We start from the raw sequence: 13,896 nt of genomic DNA on the forward strand, positions 1-13,896 counted from the left end.
TGTGTAAGATACTTTAACTACTTTGGTCCTCCATTTCTACACCTGTTACATGAGGATAAAAATCTCACAGGCTTGTTGTGTTATCAAATAAATTAATAAGGCCAATGCCTACACCATAGGAAGAGCTCAGCAGTGTTAATTCTGTCTCAATTTCCCTTAATATTACACGTCAATTAAAAAGAAACCATGGGACCAGGAATAGCGTCCCACCTCTGCTTCTCCCCATGTACATGTAAACTTAAGTCATCTACCCATATCATTTTGAATACCAACCCTGCAATGTTGTGTTAAATCCCATGGTTCTCGTGCACTTGAGGACGACGTTCCAGCAGTTCTACCATTCTGTGTCTATATTTTATATTGTTCCCTTTTAACTATGTGCAAATATTTCTTTCTTTCTTTCGTTTACCCTACAGTAACAAAATCAACATTTATTGTCCTCTCTCATATTTTTCTTTTAAAAGAGAAGGCTGGATCTCTTTCTCTCTTATTCTCTTCTTTTAAAAGAGAAAAGCTCCTTGCTAAGCAACTCCAAATCTCCATTAGACCAATTCCACTGTGTAAAGGCCACACCACCCACAAAAGAATTTGGCAGAGTTGATTACTGTGTCTACTTGCAGGCATTTTCTTAATTTACAGATAATACACACATCTTGGTTCTCCTCCAGTCCCATATGTCACTCTTTCTCTGTCTCCACTTCATTTCCTTTTCTTCCCAACTGCATAATGTTGAAATGGCCCATGGACTAATGCTTAGTGTCTTACTTCTCTATTTTCATTCACTTCCTACTTTTATTCAACCTCAAGATTTTAAATCCTTACCTTCTATATCAACGTGACTACCCCATTTATATCTTCACCTAGACCTCTCTCCTGAACTTAATTCAGGTGTTGGTCAGGAACCTGGTTCCCTGATATCTACCTTTGAATGCCTATGGGTCACCTTGAATTTGACATGCCCCATATTTGACACTTACCATCTTTGCACTCTGCTTCTTCTCAAACCCTTGCACATCCCTCCTTTTCCACTTAATTTGTGGCAATTCTGTTCTTCTAGGTATTCAGATGAAAAGTCTAGGTATCTTCTTTGGCTCTTCTTTTTCACACAACAACAAATTCACTGAAAAATGTGATTTTTCAAAATACACAGAGAATCTACCATGCGCATCGTCACCACCCCAGTCTGAGCCTGAACCATGCCCGGTTCTTGCACGAAGCACGGCAGCTTCCTGTTGCTCTCCTCATTTCTCCAAACTCTGAAAAGCTGCTCTCAATATGCCCACCAGAGTGTTTTGTAAAGAACGAAGTCAGATCATTTGGAATCTCCTTGTCTACCTCTCTGTCCCCCTTTCCAGATATGCTGTACCTCCACCTGCTCTTTAAATATTCTAGGCAGACTCCCACATTAATGCCTTTGCACTAAGTCTTTGCTTCACGGTTTTTCCAGATATCCAGCTAATACCCTTCAAGTTTTTGTTTAAATGAGACGACCATGAGCATCTTATTTTAAATTATCTTTGCTCTCTACAAAGGATGCTCTCGATCCTCCCTGTATCCTCTGGTTATTTTTCACCTTTGTGCACATTTCTAATTTAGCTGTTTATTGTGCTACTCATTTACATGCTGTCTCTACACGCTAGGATGTCTTCAGGAGGGCCGGCGATGTTCCATGGTCCTCTTTTGCTCATTGATGTCTCCCTTGAGCCAAGAGCATTTAATCGGCTCAAGTAAGCACTCAATAAATATTTGTCAAATGGATAAGTAAGTTAGAAATGTATAATTGAGTAGAAAGAATGAATGTACTGCAATGTAATCCCCTTTAAAAGTCTTAATCCATTGATGGCGATCCAAGTCATTACTATACATGTTTAATTAGGGAAAAAAAAATCACTCCCTCTGTGAAATGTAAACAACCAACCAAATAAACCTACCTCAAATTTGTGGAAAAGGCTCTGGAATTAATTCAACATCACCTCAGATAGAGGCTTTTACCTAGAGGATGCAAAGGTAAAATACTTTTGAAAACTAGAAAAGAAAGGCTCAAGGAACAAAGAATTGTACCAGAGACATCTATAAAGATTTAAATTTCTGTATAACAAAAATTGAGGTTAAGCAAAAAACAGGTGAATAATGTCTAACAACCACAGAAATAAAAGTTAATTCTATATTCATCTCAGAAGAGTTATGTAAATAAGAGTCAAAGTGCTGGAAAAATATAAGACTATATAACCCCAGAGTATCCAGAGCCAATCAATTTGTTTGTGGACTCTCTGGGTCCCTTGTTCCTACTACTGCTGTTTACTGCCTAATATTTGACCACTCCACTGTTTGTTAGCAACTCTCACAAGAGAGCAACCTAGAAAAACAGAGGGAATCTAAACAAGTAAAAGCTCCTCTTCGATAACAGCTGGGAGGAGCATGCCCAGATATTGGTCTGGACAGTGGGAAAGCAGGTGCAGCACTATTAAAGTCTTCACTAAAATGAGCATCAAGCACGTTAGGGGGAATTGGTTGCTATCATTGACTTAGTTCAACTCAAGTAAGATGAGCATGGACTTAGTCTAAAATATGGTCAACTGATAGAATCGAAAAAAATCATGACATCTTTGAATGTGCAAAAGAAAGAGTACAGAAAGAGTGGAGAGACCCGACTCTCTCCTACAGAAACCATCACAGAAGGTAATTCAGCATAATGGGACACGTCCAACAGAGGCAGGAACTGAGGCCAAACCTACCTCCACCACCTACAAGCTGCAGAAATGGGGTCAGAATACCCAATTTCTCAGAGCCTACTTTCTTACTTGTAAAATAGAGATAGCAATATCCCTTGCTCATAAAGTTGCTGTGATGATTAAATGGATCAATTATGCAAAACATCTATTATATAAAAGCAGACGCCTATCCTCCAGATCAAAATTCCAGTCTCTATCACAGTATCTGCCTACTTGTTCACGTGTTGGTAGTCATCTTGTTCTAAGAATTCATTCCTTTTTTTTTCTATTTTGTCAGGATGAAATCCTGAGGAAATATCTAGAGGGTAATAAACATCTGCTTAAAACTATCATGGAAAATATAAAAAGCTAGATTAAAACGTGCAACTGGGACCTGCTTTATCACCCTATTGATAAAAATGAGTTTCCCACTTCAATTGCAAAGGAAAATATTGTAAAAAGCTCTTATTTAAAAAATCATAACACAAGATTTCCTGGATAAGGGACAGACTTTTTTTTTTTTTTTTTTTTACAGTTTTTGGCCAAGGCCAGGTTTGAAACCGCCACCCCTGGTATAGGGGGCTGGTGCCCTACTCCTTGAGCCAGAGGTACCACCTGACTTTCTCTTTTTTTATACAGACCAAAATACAGAAAATTCTTAGTTACTTGATTGTAAGATCTATGGAAAGAGCGTTCTTTGTTTCTTTCATTACTGATCCCCTTGAATAGTACATGGTTTATAATTGGCAAATAGAAGGTAGTTCTAAATGAATACAGTGCGCACAGATTGCGGTATGTTTGGTACAGAAATGCAAATCCATCCTCTGCAGGTGACCGTACACACTTAAAAAAAAGTAGGTTAAATAACAGTAGGGCAGAGTTTTATTAGCATCTAGACAAAAGGCAAAGCAACTATTCTCACAGTTCTGAATCATTATTTACAAACTAGAATTATGGAGAACTCGTAGTACATATGAAATGTACATTAGTGTGTAAACAGGTACAAAATGACTAACAATTTCTTGGCCAAGATAATATGATTTCCTAAAATGGCCAGAATAGACACTTCATAGTAAAAAAGAAAAAAAGTTGAAAGTTGGGGGAAAAAATTCCTCTACTTTACTTAAAGGCTAAGCTACAGTTTTTGTTTACATTAAAAATACTATTGATATAAAAAATTAAATTTGATTTTTTTGTTATTTAGACTTTGGGATAATATACAAAAAGTTAATATATAAGCAGAACTTATTTAATAATAATAGGATATGTTAAATTCCCGAGGCCAAATAACATTTTAGAATGCTTAATTTATAATGCATAAGCACAGTAGATTTGAATGGTAGTCCAGGAAGTCTCAAGTGGATGTCTACAGATGTTGGCCCCAAATTATGAGTAAGTGCAGAGCTTGAGAGGGCAAGCAGCAAGCCCATGCTGTCTGCCAACTCGCTTATAAAGCACACAGAACAAGCAATGCAAAGAACAACAAAAAGGATTTTTCTAGGAAATTCTTTTCCCTCTACAGTTGTATAAGAAGAAAGGTCACTTTCTCATTTAAGAGCTTACCTTTTTGTGTATTTATCTTTTTCTTGATCATACTTATTTTAACATACTATGCTCTACTTACACATTATTCTATAGCATCTTTATTTATGATTTTGTGAATCAACATCTTTGTGATAAGAGTCAAAAGAAATTTATCTAATTATACGTACTTGAAAGGTGCATAGTAATAACTACTGCAGTATCTTACACTAGTTGAAGGCATGTAAATTATTGCAGTTGTTTTCTTTTGGGGAAAAATAAGAGACTTTTTTAAAGTTGTGTAAAACATCTTTGTTACCTCCATACTCATCTTAAGTATATTATGCTTTTAACTCAAATCATGGCATCAATAAAAAAATCAAGGTTAAATCTCATTCTACCAGTATTGTTTGAGAAAAGAGAGGAAAACAAAACAAAACTCAATTTACTTCAAATACTTCTGATCAATGATTAAGAATTTTGTCGTATGGAGTGTCTTCCTTGCAGCATAATCCTGGTAAATCAGAACAATTTAGACACCCCTTGCCAGGAGGTTACACAAGGATGCTGTAATGAAAACTGACTTCGTTCCCGCCAGGAGATCAGATGTGCATAGAGAGAGAATATGCAGCACTAGAATATTAATATGACTTCTGTATGAAGACCAGAAATTCCACAATGTTATGAATAAGGTCAAAATAACACTTAGATGATTTACTGCCTTAGAAAATCATACTCTGCTATGAGTGATTTACTGAAGTGTGGACAAGCTGCATTCAGAGGCAAGCTTGCAGCTGTCAGTGTCTACATGTGCTCAATCTGACTAGAAGATGATTTGAAGGTTGATTTAATTGTAGCTTCTGAATCATGCACTTCCCTATGTTTTAAATTGTTTAACATAAATATAAAAATGTTAAAGTAACTTTAAGACTGTAAATATTCAGTATAAAATCTGCAAAATCTCATTCTCTTCTGGAAGAGTCACTGAAAACGAATAGACTAGAAAAAAATCCTGTTGCTTAATAATGATACTTCCCCAATAGTTGTAACAAATTTACCCTTATGATGAAAAATTCATACGGTTTACAGGAGTCAAGAATGCACCAAAAAACTAGGTTTCTGACTGATGTAATCAGTTTTATGAGAAACACAACTCTATCTGTAGAAAAGAGTTCAGAGATCAGAGCAACCAGTTGGTAAGACAGCCTTGTTTTGGTTTCTCCTAGGAATCCTAACAGCCTAAATAACTTTCCCTCTATATCCGAGCAGAGATTCAAGTCTTACCAATTCCGCTAGCACTAGAACACAGGGCACCACCAATGACTTTCGCCAAAGTTATCTACTCAGCTAGAGCTCTCCTTACTCGTCTTTCTATCCCTTGAGAGACTTCATTATTCCCAGTATCACCTAACCATTCACTTTCCAGCACCAGCAAATCATCCTTGGGGAGAGTATCTTATTCTTCCTCTGCAAGCTTTTCCCCCCATTTTTTATATCCACTTTTATACATACCTCCTTTTCTACACATTTTCTTGCCGGGTTTTCTGGCACATTCCTTGGATATTCTTTTTACTGAAAAATGAATAGAAGACTAGAAAATAACATGGCGCTCCATCCCAGACCGCCGAGCATGCAACACGCTACCTAACTGCGCCGCTCTGGTGGCGGAGCGGACTGGCCCTGGCGGAGCCTGCACAGGCAACGGGGAAGTGTTAATGCATCTTCTCTGAAGTCATTCGGTAGGAAATGGAAATTAGGGACCCATTTCTACCTAACTACACCTGCTGTGGAGTAAAGAAAATGAGTAAGCACGGAAAAAAAAAAAAAAGAAAGAAAAATAAAAACCAGATACACTTTCAGAAGTTACTGTTCTAATAACAGTTATTCATGACTAACAATTAAACTGAAAAGCTTCTGTACAGCTAAGGAGACAACAACCAAAGCAAATAAACAACCTACACAATGGGTAAAGATATTTGCATAGTTTGAATCAGACAAAAGCTTAATAACTAAAATCTACAGAGAACTCTAATTAATGAACATATTAAGAGCCAATAATCCCTTAGATCACTAGGCAAAAGAGATGAATGGAACCTTTTCTAAAGAAGACTGATAATGAATAACAAACATTAAAAAATGCTCATTGTCTCGAATTATTAGAGAAATGCAAATCAAAACCACCCTGAGATACCACCTAATCCCAGCAAGAATGGCCCACATCATAAAATCTCAAAACTGCAGATGCCGATATGGATGTGGAGAGAAGGGAACACTTTTAGACTGCAGGTGGGACTGCAAACTAATACAACCTTTTTGAAAGAAAGTATGGAAAACCCTAGTATAGAACTCAAACTAGACCTCCCTTTTGATCCTGTACCACAGGGACACTTGCACTAGGCTGTTTACTGAAGCTCAATTTACAATCGCCAAAATGTGGAAACAGCCTAAATGCTCACCAACCCAGGAATGGATTAACAAGCTGTGGTATATGTACACCATGGAATACTATTCAGCCATTTAAAAAGATGGAGACTTTACATCTTTTGTGTTAACCTGGATGGAAGTGGAATACATTATTCTTAGTAAAGCATCACAAGAATGGAGAAGCATGAATCCTGTGTATTCAATTTTTATATGAGGACAATTAATGACCTAGTTAGAAGGTGGGGGGTGGGGAAGGGGAGAGCAGTGAAAGGGAAGGAGGGAGGGAGGGGCGGGGGGTCATGGTGTGTAACACACCTTTTGGGAGCAGGACGAAATTATAAGAAGGTCTTTATCTAACAAATGAAATCAATGTAACCTGGTTCTTTGTACCCTCGATAAATCTCCAACAATAAAAAAAAAAGAGTGAATAGCACATAAAAACTTGAAATGAAAAAAAAAAAGGCTTAGTTAAATTACTGAAATTTAAAATATGTATATGCCTAAAAATAGAGTCTCAAATTTCTGGCTGTTTATTGGTGCTTCCTTAGTGTATAGCATATCCTTAGTTTTCATGCAGTTACATCTCATTTACAACAATGCAGTACAATGGGTGTAATAGTTACCCCATTTTTACTTATAAAGAACTGATATTCAAAGTGGCTAAGTACACTGGCTGAAGTCTCTCAACTACTCAGTAGCAGAACCAGGAGCTGGTTGCCATCTGATGAAAACCATCTCATCTTTGGATCACTGCACATGATACAGCCCCCCAATTCACAATTATCCCTTTTTTAAAATATTATTTATTCTAAATTGAACTGAAAAAGTTCAGGGGACTTTTTCTTCAGGGGACAAAGTCTGAGTAAATACTTTGACAATTTCACTGAAGCAGAAAAATAAAAGTGATCTACTTCCAGCATGTCCAACTTGTAGCCAGTGGGCCACATGCAAATTACTTGAGATCTCTTTTGCTTATCTTTGGTGTTGGATATCGAGAAGATTATTCACACGGATCTTTTTGTTGCTCATTAGATTCCCTTAGTGTTTGTGTGTTTAATGTGTGGCCCCCCAAAATTCTTGTCCTTCCAATGAGTAGTAGAAAAAAAAAAGATTGGACACCTATTCTTATTGGAAGTTTAGATTGTATTTGCTACTTTTAAAATATCTTTTTTACTCCATTTATTGAAGCGATCAGCTGTTTATATGTGATTACACAGCTCATGTGAAATAATTATTTGTGTAATGATTTTTAGTAATCAAAAAAATCCTATAATAGTCTAAATATCTATTAATAGATACTGATAAATAAATCATGATATATTCACAAATTGAAATTCCATATGTCAGCAAATATAAGGGAACTAGTCCTAAAACATTAACATATATAAATCTCAAAATTTCTGAGCAAAACAAGTTTCAGAATAGGTACAGTAAATAATCTTTAAATAAAGCTTAAAGTATGTCAAACAATACTGTATATTCAAAGACACATAAATGCAGAATAATAGGGTATCATTTCTTGGTAAGGAAGAAAGTAAAATTAATTCCAAAAATTAATTCATTACTTGAAGCCTGGGATTGATAATTTGGAGTTTAGGCATTAAAAAGCTAGCAATTAACTACAGCAAGTTTGAAAAAAACCTTAGTATTTGACAGCATTTGGTGATAAACACACACAAACACACACACACGTTATTATTATGGGATTCTCTGTATTTTTCTGTATGCTTGAAATTTCTTAAAATAAATACATTATAATAAGGGGTCAGAGAACTCTTACTCAGTGGACCAGGCAGCATGAATCCACACAGGACCAGCCTCACCTGACTTTGCAGAGAGTGGGAATACTAGCTCATAAGTTCCTCCATTACTCTTCCCTTAAGTAAAAGCATGTACATCTCACAGAAAAAATAATAATGAATAAAGTTTAAAAGGGCTTCATAAATGGTAATGTATTATCTCATTCCCAACAGTTCTAAAAATAGCTAGTCCCTCAACTAGTTTTTTTCCTGAGTGACCCAGGAAAAAAGTAGAGAGCACCATCTGGGACATTAGATAAGGAGAGTGGGTGGCCATATTCATGCACTCTTTCAATCACTCCACAAACATTTATAGGCTATTTGCAACGTGTAAATTATTTACTAAATGTTATGGAGAGTTTAAAGACAAACATAATCTACTCATTGCTCTCAAGTATCTTACAATATTGTGAAGGAATAAGTAACATAAAAAGTGGCTTTCGGCTCAGTGCCTGTTGCACAGTGGTTAGGGCGCCAGCAGGATACACCAAGGCTGGCAGATTGGAGCCTGGCCCAGGACAGCTAAACAACAATGAAAACTGCAACAAAAAATAGCCAGGCATTGTGGTAGGTGCCTATAGTTCCAGCTACTCGGGAGGCTGAGGGAAGAGAATCACTTAAGCCCAAGAGTTTGAGGTTGCTGTGAGCTGTGACGCCATGGCGCTCTCACTCTATGGAGGGATGACATAGTGACAAAAAAAAAGAAGTGTCTCTTGGCAGGGTGGATGGCTTGAGGCCAGGAGTTGGAGACCAGAGTGAGAACATCGCTCAATAAATGCAAAATGAAGGTGGGAGTGGGACCTGCACGAAGTTTCTGACTTGCATCTTTGCACAGCCTTTTTATATGTCTTTTTAAAACAATATTACCTCTTTATTCTTTAGCTTTGGATTTATTGTTTGTTTTATTGTTGATCCCAACTCCTCCCAACTGAATTTCATATTTGAGGGAGAGGATTTTGTGTGTGTTTTTTAAACAATATCTTTATATCTGTCATAAAATCTACATGGAAATCCTTTACAGAGTGCAAGCCTGGGTATATCTCAGTTGGTCTGGACTGACTGCACGCTTACCTCCAGAGCTGCCTGGAGCTTGGTGATGACCCTTAGCTGATCCTACAAAACATGCAGCAGATTTTATAAAGTTACCAAGAACACTAAGCGAGGAAACACAGATCCAGCATTCCTAGAAAAGTACACATACATATGTACATATATAGACATATCTCACATAGATTATAATTTTAAACCCTTAAAACAACTCATCCTGGTAGATTTTATTTTCTCTCTTTTACAAAAGAAAACCTAAGGTTCTGAAGTGGTAAGTGCCTACGGCCACCATAGTAACAGGTGCCAGAGTTAGAAATCCAAACCCCTCCAACTGGTCCCTGTAAGCACTGCTACACCCTGCCACCACTACCTCCAACCTCTGTTCATAGACTTGGAACAAGAAGGCAGAGGGATGCTCTGTTGAGCATCAGTGGAGAATATGTTCATAGGGTGACTCAGTGTTTTTTTTCTGTATTGCTTATATCTATAGAATGACGGTGACAGTGCCATATGTATTAATTTTAGGATTACAAATAAACATCAGTGAATAGGCAAAGTTGCAAATATAGAAACCAAGAATAATGAATATTATTTGTATTAACTAAAGACAAATAATGTTTTTTACCTACAGCTCAATGAGTTGTTTCAAAGTCAGACCACACCACCATGTCAACCATGCTTATAACAATTGAATATAATAAATGAATTAAAGTAATAATAACAACAAATATGATAATTCAATTTAATAATTACTGGTTTCAATGGAATATGGAGGTTTTAAACAGCCAAGACTGGCCCTGTTGGAGGGATGCGCCTGTGTAACGGACTCACTCTAAGAGAACCCGACCAGCGGCAGATTTGAGCTTCCTGTACCAAGATGTTCCATACACACACTAGTGGTGGTTCAAGGTCTGGGGACTGAGGTGTCCTGTGTGACACAGCAGCAGTAGGGCAAAGAAGCTTGGGCAGTGGGAGGACAGAGTCTGAGATTTGGGGCTCCGGTTAATGTGAAGCCTTCTCCTGCTGTTGCCATGCTGAGTTCCTTGCCTGCAAAAAAGCTGTCCAATGAGTATATCTGAGATCTTTCAGCAACTGAATAGTTAAAGTAACTAATATATAATTAACTCACATAATAAGTACTTAAAATGGGATAAATAAGCAAATGAATGCAATTGTACAAAATGATGTTAGGCTTTAAAAGAAAAGTTGGGTCTACCTCCAGCTAGTGAATTAGAAAAAGTTCATAAATCAAGGGGAACTTGGGGCTTAAAAGAATAAATATAATTAGGAAAACCACTGATGATCACAGAGGGGATCTCGGACAAGGCTTGTTCTAGGGGCAGTATAAAGAATGTGCAGTGGCTATTGTGGGGTTCACCTTCCTGGGTGACATGCTCATGACAAAGGCCTGGGCTTGTTCCTCAGTGACAACAGCTCTAAAGGCCACTGCAGCTCCCCAGGGAAATGGGCAGAGGCAGGAGGTGATGGGGTCCCCTCACCTCTTGACAATTATGCTTCCCAATAGTGCTCCCCAACAAACTTCTTGCAGACAAACCTCTGCCATCTGTCCCCCAGTCCCCAAAGCCTGCCTTGTGACAGAAAGGACAGAAAGAGGCTTGTCTGAGGAGGGTTCAGTCTCGTTTGGCCAGAATACAGAGCAAATGAAGATGAACATTAGATAAGACTGGAAAGGCAGGCTAGAGTCACATCAAGCAAGCCCTTCATTAAGAGACTAAAGAGCTTTGATTTTCTTCACCAGATGATGAAAAGGCATTAAACATTCCTAGCAGGGGAAAAGTATTTTCAAATTTAGTCACAAGAAAATAAAACTGGCAATATTATGGAGCAGCAACCTCTAAAGCAGCATCACGAGATGATCAGACGCAATGAGAGAACTAAATAGTTGAACTTCTATTTACCAAATTTTTTACATAAAAACAAACGAGAAATTAAGCATTCCCAATATACACATAGAGTCCACGCCAGTGTCTTCACATTATTATGTCATATGCTTGCATGTGAGGACTTGTTGGGAAGGTCGATTGTTCTAGAACACATTATATTTTCCAACAGTATCGTTGTCAATGCTCATTTTCTTTTCTTTTCTTTTTTTTTTTTTTTGTTGCATTTTGGTCAGGGCTGGGTTTGAACCCCCCACCACCGGTATGTGGGGCCGGCACCCTGCTCACAGGGCACTGCCCTCAATGCTCATTTTCAATGTATAGCATTGTGCTATAGTTTGCATTACTGAACAACCAGATTTATAATTTTTTAATCTAGTTGTAATTAAAGTAACCTTTATAAAATGGACTACTGGATTAAGTTTTTCCCCCATAAAATACGTGTAGATGAAAGGAAATACAAGAAATACAGTTTTAAGTTAAGACAATAAAAGGACAGAAATGAAACTTTTCCAAATTTTAGTACAAGTTCCTCTGCAGCTATAAGATTAAAAACAAAGACTATGTAATCAGGTATAATAAAAAGTCAGACAAAAATATTTGAAAACAGCCATCTGGGCACAGTGGCTCACACCTCTAACCCTAGCACTCGGGGAGGCCAAGATGGGTGGATCACTTGAGGCCAGGAGTTGGAGACCAGCCTAAACAAAGTGAAACCCTGTCTCTAATAAAATTAGAAAACCTAGCCGGACATTGTTGTGGTGCGTGCCTGTAGTCTCAGTACTTGTGAGGCTGAGGCAAGAGAATCATTTGAGCCCAAGATTTTTGAGGTTGCTGTGAGCTATGATGCCGTAGCACTCTACCCAGGATGACAGAGTGAGACTTCGTCAAAAAGAAAGAAAGAAAAAAAGAAAGGAAGGAAGGAAAAAGAAAAGGAAGAAGAAAGGAGGAAGGAAGGAAAGAAAGAAAGAAAGAGAAAAAAATTGAAAACCTCAAGAAGATAACTTGAAGTATGAATTTACATTCATTTCATTAGCTGTGAACAGTGCCTGTGCTTTAAGATATTAATTAATGATTGAATAAAGGCATGAGAATTTACAAGACATTTAAAAATTCTGATTTTATCCTTCCTATCTTCTTACTATTTTTGTGTATGTTTTAAAGTCTGTTTATAGAAATATTTATGTAGGAATATATGTATATATTTTATACATTTTAGGGTTTGGTTATCAAAAGTATAGATTACATGATCACAAAGGTGTGGGAACCATTAATGTAGTAAATAGTTTGGTGAAAAAGAATCCAAATAAAGCTTTAACTCCATGTTCAGTTTAAAGTATTAACAGGATACGTCTACAATTATGTGAAAATGACAATGACAAGAACAACCATTATAGATCACCACCAATTTACCAAGTACTATTCAAAAACTTAGTCTTCATAAGAAACTTATTAAGCCAAATACTCTTACAAATAAGAAAAATGAGGATTAAGGTGGTTAGATAACTACCAAGCCACAAAGCCAGCAAAAGGAAGAGCTAAAAAACAAACCCAGGACTAACTCACTCCAGGGAACATGCCCTGAACCCTGTTCTTTATGATACAGAACATTTCACTTTTATCCTCAATGAGACCAATTCAGTGAAGTCATATGCTCAGTGGGAGGATTGGAGGAGAAGGAAAAACTCAAGATAACAACAGGTGAAAAATAGAAAGGCTCTGCTCAGCTTTCTCGGCAAGTTAACAGGCACGATCTGCAGCACCTTCAACAGCACTGAAACTTTCCCCAGCATTCACTAGCCTGTGGCAGACAGCAAAGTAACAGAAGTCAGGATTGGGGTAAGAAAGGCAAGGATGGTTGAAGTGCAAGGAGCAAAATTTACAAGAAATGGTACCTTTTGTGCTGAATAGATAAGTTAAATCTGAGTATGGAGTTATGCAGTGTCAGAAAAGTGCAAGAAGGAAGAAAACAAGAATGAATTTGGAACCAAGGCCAAAAAGGGTCTATTCTGTGAAAGGAATATCAAGGTTCAAGACTGTCCCATACAGAAGTTCAAGGGATGCCAGGCCCATGCTAAGGCCTTATGGACATATAGCTCTGGAGAACTAATGTTGTGACAAGGGCCTTCTGCCATGAGCATCATCAAGTGATGACTGGACTAATGGTGAGCACCGAGTGAGTTTGTGCAGGGCTAGATGCCCAGCTGTTTGCATCACCTCCTTTAATTGTCTCTAAACACCACCAAGGTGGAGCTCTCATCCTCTCCTTGTAACAAATAGTTAAATGGAAGTCACAACATTCCTCAGTAAAACAAGAGCACAGTTTACAGATGCTGCAAATCAAAGGAAATAAGGCAAAAGCTGCCTCCTTGTCACTTCTGCCCAGGGCCTCCTGGGAGAAAGGATGGGCAGATTTTTAAGAGTGTTCTAGAGTTATGCACTATTCTCCCTTTTTCTTCAGAAAACAGAAAGAGTTCTCTTTGTTCCCTTTCC

The sequence above is a fragment of the Nycticebus coucang genome, unplaced genomic scaffold (assembly GCF_027406575.1).
Source record: "Nycticebus coucang isolate mNycCou1 unplaced genomic scaffold, mNycCou1.pri scaffold_43, whole genome shotgun sequence".
NCBI lineage: Eukaryota > Metazoa > Chordata > Mammalia > Primates > Lorisidae > Nycticebus > Nycticebus coucang.